The following is an 18957-nucleotide window of genomic DNA, read 5'->3' on the forward strand; positions in this document are numbered from 1 at the left end:
GAGGCACATATGCGGGGTCAGAGTCGTTCTCGGTGTCCTCATCAATCAACCGGAAGCTAGGGGCAACCGATTTGGACTTGCCCCATTTTGAGTAGGTGACCATCTTCTTGGGTGCCATGGTACCTGCAGGAACGTCATTAGTGCCAAAACTAACCATATGCGGCACAAGAACTTATTTAGAATTGGTAACGACCCTAAACTAAGTCCACACAAAAAACATGACAGATGCTACAAAAGTCATCCACGGAGGAGACCTACGGTCTGTAGACTGATCTACAGTCCGTGGATATCTTCCGTGGATCAGGGAGTTGGAAATGTAGGTCGCAGATGGAAACCACGGAAGTGCAGAACGGTCCGTAGATGGATGTACGGACCGTGGTCCACCTCCGTGGTTTTACACTTGGTGACAATTTGCAGGTGCCTCTAATGACTAACCTCATCTACAGTCCGTAGATGGATATACGATCCGTAGACGGGGTATCGTGGAAGCCATCAGTGCCAGGTATCATACATTTTTGGCTTTTGGTTTCAACATCAACACAACCTAATCATGCATATACACACTCAAAATATGCTAGTTAGTCATTCTTCAGATTCCGACCGATTATTATACCCAACAATTTAGACTAAATGAGAAACCCTAAGTTGAAACTAGGATATAGTATTTACGATCACATAAACACACATTATAATTAATGCTATACAATCACAACCTATCGTTCCAAGGGCATTGTACTATTCAAGTTTATCATGCAATTTCATCTAACAATTACCCAAGGTTAAGTCCCACTCCCAACCCTCTAAATTCAACCTATGAATCGAAATTCAAAGTGAAGAGAAAGTCTATTACCTTACAAGCAACAAGGAGTGGTGTGATTGTGTGGTGATACTATGATTTAACAAGACCAAGAAGTCACCTTTTCGTCACTGACCAAAACACCGGACCCTTTTTGTTAGATTATGGAGTTGGTTGATTATGGTATGGAAGGGGTTTTGGGAATATATGGAAGGGAGGATATTATGTGGTGGTTATGGAGTGATTTGGGGAGTTTAAAGAGTTGGTGAAACGGTTTTGGTAGTAATGGAGGGAAGGGAAATGATTTGAAACAATGGGGGTTTTAAGTAATGGTGGTCCGGGTCGGGTCAGTCAACTGTAGGGTTTGGACTCACGAGACCTCGTCTACGGTCCGTGAGTCGATCTACGGTCCGTAGATCACAATTATACTTGGACAATTTTAGGGACTTACCTGGGATCTACGGACACCATTGACAGTCCGTGGATCAATTGACGGACCGTCGATGGGATCCGTAGACCTCTGCACCAGACCATTTTCTGCAGATTTCTTGCGTGGTGTACCTGCACATGAAGCAACCAATAGGCTATTTTTTTACATTTTCTGAACACTTTTTAGACACGGACCCTATATTATTTCTAGCCTGTTGAACTAAAATACTGAAACCCCTACCTACAGTGATACAAAGACGCAAGTAATCAAAGAAAGCTAAACTACGTAATGGAAAACAGAACCCTATTGTTGGCTAGATTTTACATCTTTGGTTGCCTCCCAAGCAGCGCTTGATTTAACGTCACGACACGACGCAGGTATCTTGATTACTCAGACTTCATCAAGATTGCAGGCCTCGATCACTTCTTGCACAGTTTCAGTATTTCCCAGATAGATCTTTATCCTTTGCCCGTTCTCCACAAACCTTGTTCCATCCTTATTTGAGCTCAACCGCTCCATGCGAGAGCACTTTTGTGAGCAAAAATGGCCCAGACAAGTTAGCCTTGAGTTTGCCTGGAAACAAGCGCAACCTAGAATTGAATAGCAGTACACGATCACCAACCACAAATTCTCACTTTTCAATTCTTTGATCATGATACTTCTTCATCTTCTCTTTGTATGAGGCTGAACTTTCATAATCTTTTAGGCGAAACTCATCAAGCACGTTCAAGTCGTTCATCCTTTGATTAGATGCAGTGCCCCAATCCAAATTTAACTTCTTCATTGACCACATAGCCTTGTGCTCTAGCTATACTGGTAAATGACAAGACTTCCCATATACAAGTTGGTAAGGTCACACACCTATGGGGGTCTTGTATGCAGTGGGATATGCCCATAGAGCATCATCAAGCTTCCTTGACCAATCAGTTCGATTGGCGTTCACAGTCTTCGCCAATATCTGCTTTATTTCTCTGTTGGACACCTCAACTTGACCGCTAGTCTGTGGATGAAAAGGAGTGGCTACATTGTGACGGACACCATATTTCTCAAGTAGTATTTTGAACAACTTATTACAAAAGTGAGAGCCTCTATCGCTAATAATAGCCCTTGGTGTACCAAATCTGGAGAAGATATTATTTTTCAAGAATGCAGTGACACTTTTACCTTCGTTGTTGGGGAGTGCTACTGCTTCCACCCACTTCGATACATAATCAACCGCGACCAGAATATACTTCATCCCATATGAACTCACAAATGGGCCCATGAAATCAATGCCCCATACATCAAACAATTCGATCGCCAATATGGGATTCATAGGGAGCTCTTGCCTCTTTGAAATCCCCCCATCTCTTTGGCACCGATCACAAGACTTGGCGAAATCATGAGCATCTTGGTGGATGGTAGGCCAATAGTATCCACACTGCAAAATCTTATGTGCAGTCCGAATACCACTATGATGCCCACCAACGGGTGATGACTAGCATGCTTCAAGTACACTCAGCATTTCAACCTCAGGCACATAGAGACGAATAATTCCATCAGCACAACTACGATACAAATAAGGTTCATCCCAAAAGAATTTCTTCACATCATGCATAAACTTCCTTATTTGGTGAAAAGACAAATCGGGTGGCACAATATTGCTTGCCAAATAATTAGCAATGTCTGCAAACCAAGGAATCAAATCATTAGAAGCAGCCAATACCTGTTCATCTGGAAAAGCATCATTAATTTCAGCCCTATCTCCAAGCTTTAGCATGGCCTCTTCCTCTAATCTGGACAAGTGGTCGGCAACTTGATTTTCGGTTCCCTTTCTATCTTTCACCACAAAATCAAACTCTTGCAGCAACAATACCCATCTAATCAATCGTTGTTTTGCATCCTTATTCGCCATCAAATACCTCAATGCAGAATGGTCAGTATGCACGATGACCTTAGTACCAAGCAAGTAGGAATGAAATTTTTCGAATGCAAAAACCACTGCAAGAAGTTCTTGTTCGGTCACTGTATAATTCTTCTGGGCCACATTCAGAGCTTTGCTAGCATAGTAAATGGGGTAAAGAATTTTCTCACGCCTTTGACCCAATACTACACGAAGTGCCACTCCACTCGCATCACACATTAGCTAAAACGGTTGTTCCCAATCTGGTGAAATAATGATAGGTGTTGTAACCAACTTTTCCTTCAACTCTCTAAATGCTCTAAGACAAGCATCATCAAAGCAGAACTTATTCTCCTTCTCGAGCAGTTTGCACAAGGGATGTGCAATTTTTGAGAAATCTTTGATGAAACTCCTATAAAAACCTGCATGCCCAAGAAAACTTCTAACACCTTTTACAGAGATAGGTGGTGGAAGCTTTTCTAATACCTCGACTTTAGCTCTATCAACCTCGATACCTTTCGCTGAAATTCGATGACCCAACACTATGCCTTCTTTTACCATGAAATGACATTTCTCCCAATTCAGTACCAAGTTGCGGTCTTCACATCTTTTGAGCACCACAGTCAGATGTTCTAGACAATGATCAAACGAATCACCTACAACTGAAAAGTCATCCATGAAGACTTCAATAGTGTCCTCCACCATATCAGAAAATATCGACATCATACATCTCTGGAAGGTCGCTGGACCATTACTCAATCCGAATGACATCCGTTTGAAAGCAAAAGTCCCATATAGCCAAGTGAAGGTGGTCTTCTCTTGGTCTTCAGGAGCTATAGAAATTTGATTGTAGCCCGAATACCCATCAAGAAAACAATACCAACCCTTGCCTGCAAGCCTATCTAACATCTGGTCCATGAATGGCATAGGAAAGTGGTCTTTCTCTGTCCACGCATTCAGCTTCCGATAATCCATGCAAATTCTCCATCCAGTGACAGGCCTTATTGGAACAAGCTCATTTCGTTCATTTGGAACCATAGTCATACCACCTTTCTTTGGTACACACTACACAGGACATACCCAATTACTATCTTAGATGGGATAAATAACTCCCGCATCCAGCCACTTGATGATCTCCTTTTTGACTACCTCTTGCATAGGTGGATTTAATCTTCTCTAGTGCTCAACACTGGGCTTATGATTTGGCATGAGTTGGATTTTGTGAGAACAGATACCGGGGGGAATCCCAATAATATCTGCAATAGTCCACCCAATCGCTCGCTTGAACATTTTTAATACAGTCACCAAACACTCTACTTGCCCTGCATTCAAATCTGCTGCAATGATGACTGGCAAAATACTCTCTTCGCCTAAATATACATACCTCAAGTGCGGTGGTAGAGCTTTGAGCTCTAATTTCGGGGCCTCCACAATAGATGGTTTTGTGAGTGGGGACTCGCGATTCTTCATGTCGAGCTCATACTTCTTTGGTTTGGACCGGTATTCACACTTATCAAGTGCGACTACCAACTCATCATACTCGTCAATACCATCACTATCCAAATTCATCATGACTGCTGCTATTGCCTCAACACCTAATCGCTCTTCAATTTGCACTTCTGACCCACTCTCCACTCTGTAAGTTATAGCAGATACTGTTTGTAGCTCACCATTCTGCTTCATGGATCTACAGATATTGAAAGTTGCTTCTTCATTGTTCAGTCTGAAGTTCATCTGTCCCTTTTCCATATCAACCAACGCACGCCCTGTGGCAAGAAATGGTCTCCCAAGGATGATGGGAACCTCAAAATCAACCTTACAGTCAATAATCACAAAATCCGCCGAAAAGATGAAAGACTCTACTTTCACTAGCACATCATGGAGCACACCTATGGGCCTCTTCACAGTCCGATCAGCCATCAGTAACCGCATTGCAATGGGCTTTGGATCCCTTAGACCCAACTTCTTGTAAATAGATAAAGGCATGAGGTTGATGCTAGTACCAAGATCACACAATGCCTTAGCAAAGTGTAATAACCCTATAGTACATGGGATCGTGAAAGCACCTGGGTCTTCCTTCCTCTGCACCAGAGGTCTTGTAGCAATAGCACTACAATGTTGCAATATATCATCATCTTCAAAACTCACAGACCTTTTCTTTGTCACCCTATCTTTCATGAATTTTGCATATCCAGGCATTTGCTCCAAGGCTTCTATCAAAGGGACATTGATAGAAAGCTGCTTCAACATAGTGATAAATCTGCGATATTTCCCATCTTCAGTCTTCTTCACTAACCTTTGAGGAAAAGGTGGTGGAGGTCTAGGTATGGGGACAACTTTCTGAGGTATTTCCACTTCTTGTTCTGTCACAACCTCCGATTTCTCTCTGACTTCCACCACATCATCTTCTTTTCTAATCTTGGTATCCACCACAGACCGCATAGGTGGATCTATGGTTTGGTTACCTCCTCGAGTAGTAATTGCAATACAATGACCATCATTCTTTGGACTCTAGATGGTGTTTCTAGGAAGAGTGTCAGGTTGATGCGGGTTCACTGTAGTAGACAATTGCGTCATCTGCTGCTCTAGATGCTTTATTGACACTGCGTGGGCATCAACCTTTTGACCAATACCAGATAAGTCGTTTCTCATCTCCTTCACATTCTCATCAGTAGCATCAAACCTTCTCATCATCTTCTGCAGCATATCTTCAATACGCGTCATATTACCTCCAACTTCCCTAGCACCAGATTCCCGATTTTGAGGGAGAACATAGGGTCCAACCCGGTCGTTTCTGTTGCTATAGTTGTTCCTGTTGTAGTTGTTGTCGCGATTAAAGTTCCCATCTCGGACATAGTGACCCTCTCGATTGTAATTTCCATAGTTCCGACCTTGGTTCCCTTGACCTTGGCGCCAATTTTCCGTGTTGGATCCTTGGGCGTTTGGTCGAAAACCCCCCGTCTGATCGTTCACCGCATAAGTGTCCTCTTCATAGTAACACTCCTCAACTGGTGGTGGAGTTCTAGTTAAGTAATTTACAACATTTACCTTTTCTGCTCCCCACTAACATGCTTCAACACCAACCCCAACTCTGTCCTCATCTGAGCCATCTCCTCACGAATATCATATGCAGAGTTAACAGTAGCATTATGAACAGCAAATGTGTTTCTCCCAGTATCTGACCTTCTAATGCTCGACGCTTTATTGTTGTGAGAGATCCTCTCTAATTTTTCAGCAATCTGCGTGTATGTACAATCACCATATGAATCTCCAACAATAGTGTCAAGTACTGCTTTATTGTTATCATCCTGTCCTCGATAGAAATATTCCTTCAGTGACTCATCGTCAATACGGTGATTTGGGACACTTCTTACGAAAGCAGTGAATCTGTCCCACGAGCTACACACAGATTCTCCAAGTAATGCCACAAAATTGTTGACCCGATCTTTGTGATTGAGCTTCTTAGACACTGGATAGTACTTTGCTTTAAATACCTCTACTAGTTGGTCCCATGTGAAAATTGAGTTATAAGGAAGCTCAGTGAACCATACTGCAGCATCACCTGTCAGTGACAGAGGGAACACTCGTAACCCAATGACGTTCATATCCAAGTCTGGTCTACCTACACAACTTTTGCAAACCACCCTGAGCTTGGCTAAGTGAGCATGTGGATCCTCCGATGACGATGCTGAAAATAAGCCTCTTGTTGTAAGCATTTGCATCAAACTACTAGACACCACAAATGTGTGCCCTGGAGGCAGAGTAGGTAGGACAATGGGTCCACCAGAGTCTGCTATGTTGAAGTTGCCCTGATAGTTGTCATGGTGTTGTGGGTCTGGTGGACCATGCACTCTCACTCACTACAAGAAAATTAGCTATTAGCGAAGAGAAATCTGGTCCCTAAAGGGCTGATTCTAGTCCCAAAAAGTCAATAGCGACCCAAAAAAACTGGTCGCTTCTCGTCCCTATCGGCCTCTTCGCTAAAAGTCAATAGCGACGAGTTATTGTTACTGGTCCCTAAATGCCTTTGGGGACCAGGTTTAGTCTGGTCGCTAAGACGTCTTTAGGGACCATATATCTGGTCCTTAAGTTGTTGTTTTGTACCACTTTTTCTGGTATTTACAGATTTATAGCGTCCACATTTTCTGGTCCTAAAAGACCTATTAGGACAAGGCATCTGGTCTGTACAAGTTTTACATTGTAGAAATATTACTGTTTATAATGTAAAACTTCACTTGCATAAAGACATAATATAAAACTTCAACTGCATAAAGACATAAGATCAATCATGGCATGCCTTCATATATATAAGCAATTACAAAAATCATATTAACATCCCATCAGTAGCAATGTAGCATTCTACAGCCTAATATTAGTCATTACATCTACTATACGAAATTTGAAAAGTTGTCCAACTGTCTCGGCATAATGATAATCTCATCTTCGTTTTTGGTCAGAGACTTGTAAATTCATCAAATCATTAAACCTGTCAAAGACATAATTAATATTGCTCATAACTACTAAACATTCCACTAGAGAACTTAAATTAAACATAGTTTAGACAATCTAGTATATCTAAATTTCAACTTTCCAATTAACGTTGCACTCAATTCTAAAGCAAAGCTCTAAGAAATACATAATATTTCATCTATATATGAACATGTAGCTGCAAATTTATGGACAAAATATCAATGATAAAAGTAGAGTATATACTTTCTAAGTTGTTAAGTCATACAAAAAACATATGTAGAACTAGTAAGATAGTAACATCTACCAAGTCTAGGAATAGATAACCTGACTACGTGTAATTAGAATTGAATAGACATTATATGTATGGACATTCTTTTTAAATTAATGATTGATTGTTGTGTTATTAGTAGATAATGCACTTCACAAACATGGTATGTGATTGAAGGTCCAAATGTTGCTACAATCAACGTAACTATAATAGAAAGAGAATGGCTGACACAACTTGATATTGCTTCCTCGAATTCATCCAAGTCCACTTTGACTTGAAGGGAAAAGAAAAAGATTTTCTATATAAGAAAATAAACATAAAGGCTCAATTTAGGGGAAAAGCAGATCTCTAACTTTTGGAGGTTTTCATACATTCCCTCATGAAGCTTAGCCTCATTGTACTGAAATCCATAGGTTCTTTAATGATTTCATAGTAATCTTTCACCGTAAATGAAACAGAAGATGTAATTTATTAAGAATACCTGCCCTTCAAAAACCAAAGCCAATCACAAGAACAATAGAACCTCATCGCGATCAACTAGTACTGCAAATATTTAATGGGTATTCATCCCTCCTATCATCAAAAAACAGACCAACAAAGTAGTAAGATGTTAAATGTATTTCTTATTGTACACGTAATGTGATAAATATCAAACTTAATCTAATATGAGGATGACTGCAACCTTCGCAGAATGTCAAGAACAAGTTCTAGTATACGTTTTTTTTGCGACTTTGTTGGTTTACCTGATAGAATCCAAAGTATGAATTAAAACTTTGAAGTTGATGCTTCTAAATAAATAAAAGACAACAAGAAAGATCATTAAGTTCTCTAAGGTACAATATTATTCATCAATATTTTTTTCCTATCGAGAACACATTAGGCAGTTTTGTCCCCCTTTTTTTGTTCTGCAGAAGTATAGACTTGGACAGCAGGCAAAGAAATAAAATGCAGCAGAACAAACTAGAGAAAATATTGGTAAGTTTTGGATGATTTTGAAAACTCGATTGATAGCTGAAACAGAAACNATAGACTTGGACAGCAGGCAAAGAAATAAAATGCAGCAGAACAAACTAGAGAAAATATTGGTAAGTTTTGGATGATTTTGAAAACTCGATTGAAAGATGAAACAGAAACAAAATGGACATAAACCTCCTTCCTTAAATTTGTATTAAAATGCTTGATAATTGTATTGAGTGCTATATTTAACATACAAATTGTCTAACGGAGCTCGAAATATAGTAAGTCTTGTAATACTTCTCCCATAGGTAACTAGACTTTTTCATGATTCTTTCTTTTCATTTAGCAAATCTGGTGATGCTCCTTATGTTTTCATTGTAGCAGGGGAGTCCTAACCATTCTGTTTGCATTCCTCAGGACCCAATATAACTTCATCAAGCATAAATGGTACACAAGGGTAGTCACTAGTTATACTTGTATATAAATATTTCAATGAGAGCAGTAGTGTCCTCAAACTTCTCTACTTCATAGATTTACAATTGAGATGCATTTCTCTGTTGAATTTTAAAATTGGTCCAAGTGCAGTCATGTATTTGATTTAACCATGAGGCAAGGTGTGTATCAAGGAGATTCCTAAGAAAAAGCTGAAATTATATGCATGTTAGTCTTACAATATATTCTATCAGCCATGAACTACAAAGAATTTAAGTCAGAAGTCTCTTGCACTTATTATTTCTTTGCAAAAGTTATCTAGTAACGCTTAGAAAAAAGAAGTAATCTTACTCTGTAAAGCACGAACTATTAACAGCTTGACATAGCAAACAAAGTAAGAAATTACTCCAAGGATTTTTACAACATTTAAGAATAGTTGAACTTTCACTCTGTTATTTAGACAGGACTGCACTACTACTGAAGTATGCAAATGTCTGCACTAGTAACTGTAATATCAATGGATTTAGAGAAATATTTTTACCTTAGATGAGAACTATAATTGACTTGTTCACCAAACCTTTGATGTGAAACCTGAAAATGAGTGGACAACTGCTTTTGGAGAAGAAATAATTACCCAACCAAAAAAGTTTTTTTTCTTTAAAATAGGTAACTTTCATAGCCAACAACGTATATTTTCAACCAAAAAACACATATAGAACTAATTCGGCGTCGTACATATAGAATTTGAAGCATACTATAAAAATAATAACAAAACAAGCAAAAGTCAAAATTTAGTAGATTAAATATCGCCATAAGGATATCAAGCAAAGAAAATACCTAAAAATCAGATAAAAGAAGTAAGAATTCAAGCAATTAAAGTTCACTTTCAAAACTAACTACATCAATATGTACAACTTCCTGATGGCATCCACTATTTTGAAATCTCCGTGGGATAGTTGATAGTAATAGTGAATGTTCATAGAATTAGAAATATTTCACAGCTTTAGAGCTTCATTATTATTGAAAGTATCAAAAGACAAGAACTTGAGTTTAAATATCAAGTAAAAGAACCAAAAACAAAGTTAATCATGAATATATGGTTTCAGACACGTTATCACAGTTAACCTTGAAAACTTGAGAGGGTATGAAAAATAGAAACGATAGCCCTGCTAAGACTGAACTTCGATTGAAAGAGTGGGTAATATATAACAAATTTTTATGTAATTCACAAGCATACAGAACAATCAGTACAATACAAAAAGAACACAATATATTATATAATATGATTTGTTACTTTCTCTGCCCACACCCCTTGAGCAGCCAACACATACATACAAAGGAAAATAAGTACCAATAGTGTGACTCAATTGAGTATTCAAAATGAGAAAAGAACTCAATTAGGTATTCAAAACGAGATAAGAGGAATCTGAAAAAAACTACGAAATTGATAATTGAATTTCATAAATCTAATATCATCAAATCACTGAAATAGAAAATTAACCCATTTCCTTGATTATTACAGTTGTTGCAGAGCCCTCCTGTAATCTTCTTTGTCAAATCGAAAGAGCATCACTTGAAGGTGGGTTACTCATGACGGGAAGGAAATTAGCTTCATTGGTTTATTAATTTTGTGATATCAAAGAATTTTGAGGTTGGTGATGTTGGAAGAAGCAACTTTAGTCGATGGAGATGAAGAAGAAGAGGTGTATTCAATGTGGGGCAACTTAAAGGTGAGCAGATTAGGGTTTAGGGATTTTACTATGTCCCAAAAAGAAAGACAAGTATATTTTAATTTAGGGAGGAGTGGTGCCTTTTGACCCACTAAATTATGTTTTCGGGACCAGTTATTCATTACTATAGAGACTAGATTTAATGTCTTCGCTGTAACAAAAAATAAAGAGACGAGAAGGAAAAGTCGTCCCTATAAGGATACTTTTAGGGACCAAATTTTTAACTTCTCCCTAAATGTTGGTCTCTAAAAGCCTTTTTCTTGTAGTGACTGCATCTCCCAATTGATTTTCAGCTAGACCCCCGTTTTCCCCACCAACTACTCTTGCCTGCTGTAACTCAACTGCTTCATCTAGATTTCCTCCGATAGGATGAACAGGAAGTCCTTGATTGTTCATTCTTCGCAAAGTTCTGTTCAACTCTGGATCGTACGGAGTAAGTGGTTCGCCTTGGTTCCGTGTACTTGGCATACACTAGAGTCGGAACCTGAGAGAGACAAAAACAAAGAAAAAAGTAAAATTAGGAAATATTTGATTAACGTTCAATATTGTAGTTAAAACTAAATCTAAAAGCCAGATTCCCCGGCAGCGGCGCCAAAATTTGATACGCTCAAATTACACCTCCTTTCAGAAGCATAAGCGATCGTTATCAAGTAAAGAACCCAACTTGTAGGTTGAGATCGATCCCACGAGGAAAATGGTTTAGACTTTACTTTTAAAGAACAATTATTTTCGATTAGTCAAATTATTTCCAGAAACAGGTAATAAAAAGGGGGGGGGGGGGTTTGTGCTTATGTGAAACAAATAGTAAGAACTTAAGAAGTAGTCAATAATTAAACTCAACTTTGGTTGTTATCAAGATAAGAGAAATAACTAGGGTATACGTGTTCCCCATAATCTCATAACGCAGTAATCCTAGTAATAGCAATCCTTTTCTAGTGTATTACATGCAAAGTGATAAGTTAGGTATCTCTAAATCCTTGGTCCGGCATCTAGAGAATTTCACCCCGCACCTTGGTCCGGCTACGTGTGTATAATTTACTAACCCTTACCTTTACCTCATATTAGACATCATAATCGATGTTTGGCTTAGTTATTACTTCGCACCAATCGACACTAGCCTATTAGATAGTATCACACTAAATCTATGTTGATAATTCTTTTCTTGTTAATTACCTCCTTGGTCCGGCAAGTAGTAACAAGGCGAGTTCTAACGTTGGCCACCGTTAAAAAGACTTCTAAACGAAAGAATTATCAATGCATGCAAAATACTAGTCAAGAATTGCTTATTTACTATTCATACTTTGTTAATCGATCATGGTTCCCACAACCCTAGTTGTGGATTTAGTTACTCATATTAGCAAGAACACAATTCATAATTGTAGATGGAGAAATCATGAACTTACGTAAAGAGAATAATAAACCCAGAAAATTAACTTGAATTGCAAAGCCAAAATCTTCAAAACGAACTTGGGAAATCAATAATTGCTAGGGTTGCAAATTAATCTCCAAAGTTACAAAGCAAAAATAGAATAATAGTGTCTAACCCCCAAAAACGAGGTTTACATGTCCTATTTATAGAAAACAAATCCTAAATAAAAAAGGAAACAAATTAAGGAAAGTTTTGTTCAGGTACGCGTCTTCGATCCACGAGACTGACTTACGGACCGTCGATTGATCTACGGTCCGTAAGTCCCTTCCGTCACTCGGGACTTAGAAAATATTTCAGCATCCAACTATCAGATTCTCTAAAGGAAACGACGGACCAGCAGCACGGCCGTAGATCGATCTACGGTCCGTCAATCCCTTCCGTAGCTCCATACTTACAATCTTCAAAAATCAGGTACTGGAACCCTCGCAGTCTCAATCTATAGATCAACAGTACGGTCCGTAGATCAATCAACGGACCGTGGTTCCACACTTGGTCTTATTTCCCTGATTTGTCCTCAACACCATGCCTGCTGATCTACGGTCATCACCTACGGACTGTGAATGGACCTACGGTCCGTAGATGACCTCCGTGGATGCCTTTTTCTGCATTTCCTTCAGCTATTTCTAAACTTCCGCGCCTGAACACCTTTCCTGCAAAACATGATAAAACACATAAAAACCAATATAAAAAGGCCCTAGACACACACAACTTGTAAGTGAAATGTATTAGAAATACCGTAAACTCACGGTATATCACTTACCTCAAGTGCGGTGGTAGAGCCTTAAGCTCCAATTTCGGTGCCTCCACAATGGATGGTCTTGTAGGTGGGGACTCGCGATTCTTCATTTCTAACTCATACTTTTTTGGTTTGGACCGGTATTCACACTTGTCGAGTGTGGCTACCAACTCATCACACTCTTCAATACTATCACTATCGAAGTTCATCATAACTGCTGCAAGTGCCTCAACACCTAGTAGCTCTTCAATTTGCACTTCTGACCCACTCTCTACTTTATAAGTTATAGCAGATACTGTTTGGAGCTCACTATTCTGCTTCACGGACCTACAAATATTGAAAGTTGCTTCTTCATTGTTCAGTTTGAACTTCATCTGCCCCTTTTCTATATCAACCAACGCATGCCCTGTGCCAAGAAAAGGTCTCCCAACCTCAAAGTCAACCTCACAGTCAAGAATCACAAAATCCGCCGAAAAGATGAAAGACTCTACTTTTACAAGCACGCCTTGGAGTACACCTATGGGTCCCTTCACAGTTCGATCAGCCATTAGTAACCGCATTGCATTGGGCTTTGGGTCCCCTAGACCCAACTTCTTGTAAATAGACAAGGGAATGAGGTTGATTCTAGCACCCAGATCACACAATGCCTTAGCAAAGTGTAACAACCCTATAGTACATGGGATCGTGAAAGACCAGGGTCTTGCTTCTTCTGAACCAGAGATCTTGTAGCAATAGCGCTACAATGCTGCAATCTATCATCATCTTCAAAACTCACAGCCCTTTTCTTTGTCACCATATCTTTCATAAACTTGGCAAACCCAGGAATTTGCTCCGAGGCTTCTATCAAAGGGACATTGATAGAAAGCTACTTCAACATAGTAATAAACCTGCGATATTTACCATCTTCGGTCTTCTTCACTAGCCTATGTGGGAAAGGTGGTGGAGGTCTAGACATGTGGACCACTTTCTGAGATATCTCCGCTTCCTGCTCTGTCGCAGTCTCAGACTCTTCTCTAACTTCCACCACGTCATCTTCTTTTCTAATCTCAGTATCCACCATAGACGACATAAGTGGATCTATGGTTTGCTTACCCCCTCAAGTAGTAATTGCCATACAATGACCATCATTCTTTGGATTCTGGATGGTATTGCTAGGAAGAGTTCCAGGTTGACGCGGGTTCTCTGTAGTAGACAACTGAGTCATCTGCTGATCTAGATGTTTTATTGACACTGCATGGGCATCAACCTTTTAACCAATACCAGACAAGTCGTTTCTCATCTCCTTCACACTCTCATGAGTTGCATCAAACCTTCTTATCATCTTCTGCATCATATCTTCAATACGCGCCATATTACCTTTAGCTTCCCTATCACCAGATTCTCGATTTTGAGGGGGAACATAGGGTCCAACCCGATCGTTTCTGTTGCCATAGTTGTTCCTGTTGTAGTTGTAGTTGCGATTGAAGTTCCCATCTCGGACATAGTGACCCTCTCGGTTGTAATTTCCATAGTTCCTACCTTGGTTCCCTTGACCTTGGCGCCAATTTTCCGTGTTGTATCCTTGGGCATTTGGTCGAAAACCCCCCGTCTGATCATTCACAGTATAAATATACTCTTCATAGTAACACTCCTCCAGTGGTGGTGGAGTTCTTGTTAAGTAGTTCACAACATTTACCTTTTTTTCTCCTCCGCTCATATGCTTCAATACCAATCCCAACTCTATCCTCATCTGAGCCATCTCTTCATGAATATCATCTGCAGAGTTGACGGTTGTATTATGAACCGTAAATGTGTTTCTCCCAGTATATGACCTCGTAGTGCTCCATGCTTTGTTGATGCGAGAGATCTTCTCCAATTTTTCTGCAATATGTGCATATGTACAATCACCATATGAACCTCCAGCAATAGTGTCAAGAACTGCTTTATTGTTATCATCCTATCCTCGATAGAAATATTCCTTCAGCGACTCATCATCAATACGGTGATTTGGAACACCTCTTACGAATGTAGTGAATCTGTCCCAAGAGTTGTTCGCAGACTCTCCAGGTAATGCTACAAAATTGTTGACCCTATCTTTGTGATTTAACTTCTTTGACACTGGATAGTACTTCTCTCGGAACACGTCTACCAGTTGGTCCCATGCAAATATTTAGTTATAAGGAAGCTTAGTGAACCATACTGCAACATCGCCTGTCAGTAATAGAGGAAACACCCGTAATCCAATGACATCCAAATACAGGTCTGGTCTACCTACACAACTTTTGTAAACCACCCTTAACTTGGCTAAGTGAGCATGTGGATCCTCCGATGGCGATCCTGAGAATAAGCCTCTTGCTGTAAGTATCTGTATCAAACTACTAGTCACCACATATGTGTGCCCTGGAGGTAAAGGGGGTAAGACAATAGGTCCATCAGAGTTTTCCATATTCATGTTGCCCCGATAGTTGTCATGTTGTCGTGGGCCTAGTGGATCTTGCACCATCAGTGCATCTCCCAATCTATTTTCAGCTGGAACCTGGTTTTCCCCACCAACTACCCTCTGTTGTTGTAACTCAACTGCATCATCTAGATTTCCTCCGATATGATCAATTGGATCTCTTTGATTGTTCATTCTTCGCAAGGTGCGATTCAGCTGTGGATCGTAAGGAGTAAGTGGTTCACCCTGGCTCCGTGTACTTGGCATACACTAGAGTCAAAACCTAAGAGGGACAAAATCAAAGAGAAAGAGTAAAATTAGGAAATATTTGACTAACGTTCTATAATGTAGTTAAAATAAATCTAAAAGACAAATCCCCAGGCAGTGGCGCCAAAAGTTGATACGCTCAAATTACACCTCCCTACAGAAGTATAAGTGATCGTTACCAAGTAAAGAATCCAACTTGTAGGCTGGGGTCGATCCCACGAGGAAAATGGTTTAGACTGTGCTTTAACCAACAATTATATTCAATTAGTCAAATTACTTCCAGAAACAGGTAATTAAAGCGAGGTTTGTTTGTGTGAAACAAATAGTAAGAATTTAATAAGTAATCAATAATCAAAACTCAACTTTTGTTGTTATTAATATAAGAGAAATAACTAGGGTATACGTGTTCCCCACAAGCTCATAACGCAATAATCCTAATAATAACAATCCTTTCCTAGTGTATTACATGCAAAGTGATAAGTTAGGTATCTCTAAATCCTTGATCCGGCATCTAGAGAATTTCACCCCACACCTTGGTCCGGCTACGTGTGTATAATTTACTAACCCTTACCTTTACCTCATATTAGACATCATAATCGATGTTTGGCTTAGTTATTACTTCGCACCAATCGACACTAGCCTATTAGATAGTATCACACTAAATTTATGTTGATAATTCTTTTCTTGTTATTACCTCCTTGGTCCGAAAAGTAGCAACAAGGCGAGTTCTAACTTGTGCACTCGTTACAAAGACTTTTAAACGAAAGAATTACCAATGCATGCAAACCACAATTCAAAAATTGCTTATTTACTATTCATACTTTGTTAATCGCTCATGGTTCCCACAACACTAGTTGTGGATTTAGTTACCCATATTAGCAAGAACACAATTCATAGTTTTAGATGAAGGAATCATGAACTTACGTAAAGAGAATAACAAACCCAAAAATTTAACTTGAATTGCAAAGCCAAAATCTTCGAAACGAACTTAGGAAATCAATAATTGCTAGAGTTGCAAATTAATCTCCAAAGGCACAAAGTAAAATTAGAATAATAATGTCTAACCCCCAAAAATGAGGTTTACATGCCCTATTTATAGGAAACAAATCCTAAATTAAAAGGGAAACAATTTAAGGAATGTTTGTTCAGGCACGCGTCTTCATTCCATGAGACTGACTTACGGACCGTCGATGGATCTACGGTCTGTAAGACCCTTCCGTCAGCCAGGACTTAGAAAAAATTTCAGCTTCAAAAAATCAGCTTCTCTGAAGCAAACGACGGACTTGCAGTACATACCGTTCATCTATCTACGGTCCGTCAATCCTTTCCGTTGCTCCACACTTAGAATCTTCAAAAATCAGGTATTGCAACCCTCGCAGTCTCATTCTACGGATCGATCAGTACGGTCCGTAGATAGATCCACTGACCGTCAATGGCCACCGTGGTTCCACACTTGGTTAGATTTCTCTAATTTGTCATCCATACCTTGACTGCTGATCTACGGTCATCACCTATGGACCGTCAACGGACCAACGGTCCGTAGATCACCTCCGTGAATGCTCTTTTTCTGCATTTTTTTGAGCTGTCTCTATACCTCTGCACCTGAACATCTTTCTTGCAAAATATAATAAAAACACATAAAAAACCAATACAAAAAGGCCCTAGACACACACAACTTGTAAGTGAAATGTATTAGAAATACCTTAAACTCAAGGTATATCAAGAATGACGTCATCCACTCCATCATCGGGCAAAAATTTTACAATTAGCACAATACGGGGTTACTCAGACTTCACCTCGCTAGACTCACAACATTTTCAACACAACCCATATATTTTATCAGTTAACGACACATGAATTAATAATTTTCGAAAAGTTGATTACAATTTCACTTAAGAACAGGCAACCCAACTATCACAAGTTAAATAAAACAACTCTACACACGGATATAATCTACAAAATAACAACTGCATTTGATTTCAACCAACTATTAATTTCAGGGTTCGGAAAACCAACCTTGTATGCCAAAATTTGAAATGATAGGAAGCAATGAAATCCAATAAGTGTTGTGATAACACGTTGTTTGGCTGCCCGTGAGTCAGACATTGAATTAACAACTTCTGAAATCTCAACAACGTCTCATGTATTGGTTCACCCTCCAAACGCTTGAAGCTCTTAATATTATCTCTTAAAGTCATCATCCTTGAAGGAGGAAAGAACCTTACCAAGAATGCGACGGTAAGTTCATCCCAAGTAGTGATAGAGTTTCTCGGTAGATCCGCTAACCACTTGGTAGCTTCTCCCATTAAATAAAGAGGGAACGACCGAAGAAGAGTTGATTCTTCAGAGATATGCTTAAATGAGAATGGACCACATACGTCTACAAAATTTTGAATATGCTCATGGGGATCCTCATGAGGCAACCCTACATATAATCCTTTCATTCGCAAGAGTTGCAACATTGTGCTCGTGACATGGAAGGTAACATTACCCTTAACGAGAAGTAGACATTTAGCACCAACACCACCCAATTGAATTGGGTCATTAACTTCATTCAGATTTCTGATATAATCTTGGTGGCCAATTTGGCTACTTTTACTATCATTCACGCTTATCTGTTCATCTGTTCAAACACAACCAACAAAAACACGAAACAAAGTAAGCCGATTCACCTACACCACAAAAAGATCACAATTCAAACTTCAACAAGAGAATTCTAGACACCACTCCCCAACTATGTAACACCTTCGAAATTATTAATGAGTTTAACTAGATCCTAAACGTGAGGGTTAACGTCAAGGGTTAAGGGCAAGAGCCAAGGATTTTGGGTGATGGCCATGGCTTGTGGGCCAAGGCAGCCTAAAAAGAACTTAGCCACTACCTACCATGACCACAAGGGTCATCACAACCTGTGGTGGCCACCACGAGCCGTAGTGCCACATGTCATTGGTGTGGAAGTGTGCCCCAAAACAGCCCAAGCCAAGGCTCCCCTTCACGAGCCACCTCACGGATCATGGTGAAGACCACAGATCGTGGGAAGGCACGTGGATTTGCCTTAGACTCATGGGAGACTTGTCACGCCCCGAGCCTACACCCTGGGCGGGACCGGCACCCGGAGACCATTTCTGTCCCCAAGTGAACCCT

This window comes from Solanum stenotomum, chromosome 10 (assembly GCF_019186545.1).
Source record: "Solanum stenotomum isolate F172 chromosome 10, ASM1918654v1, whole genome shotgun sequence".
Taxonomy (NCBI): domain Eukaryota; kingdom Viridiplantae; phylum Streptophyta; class Magnoliopsida; order Solanales; family Solanaceae; genus Solanum; species Solanum stenotomum.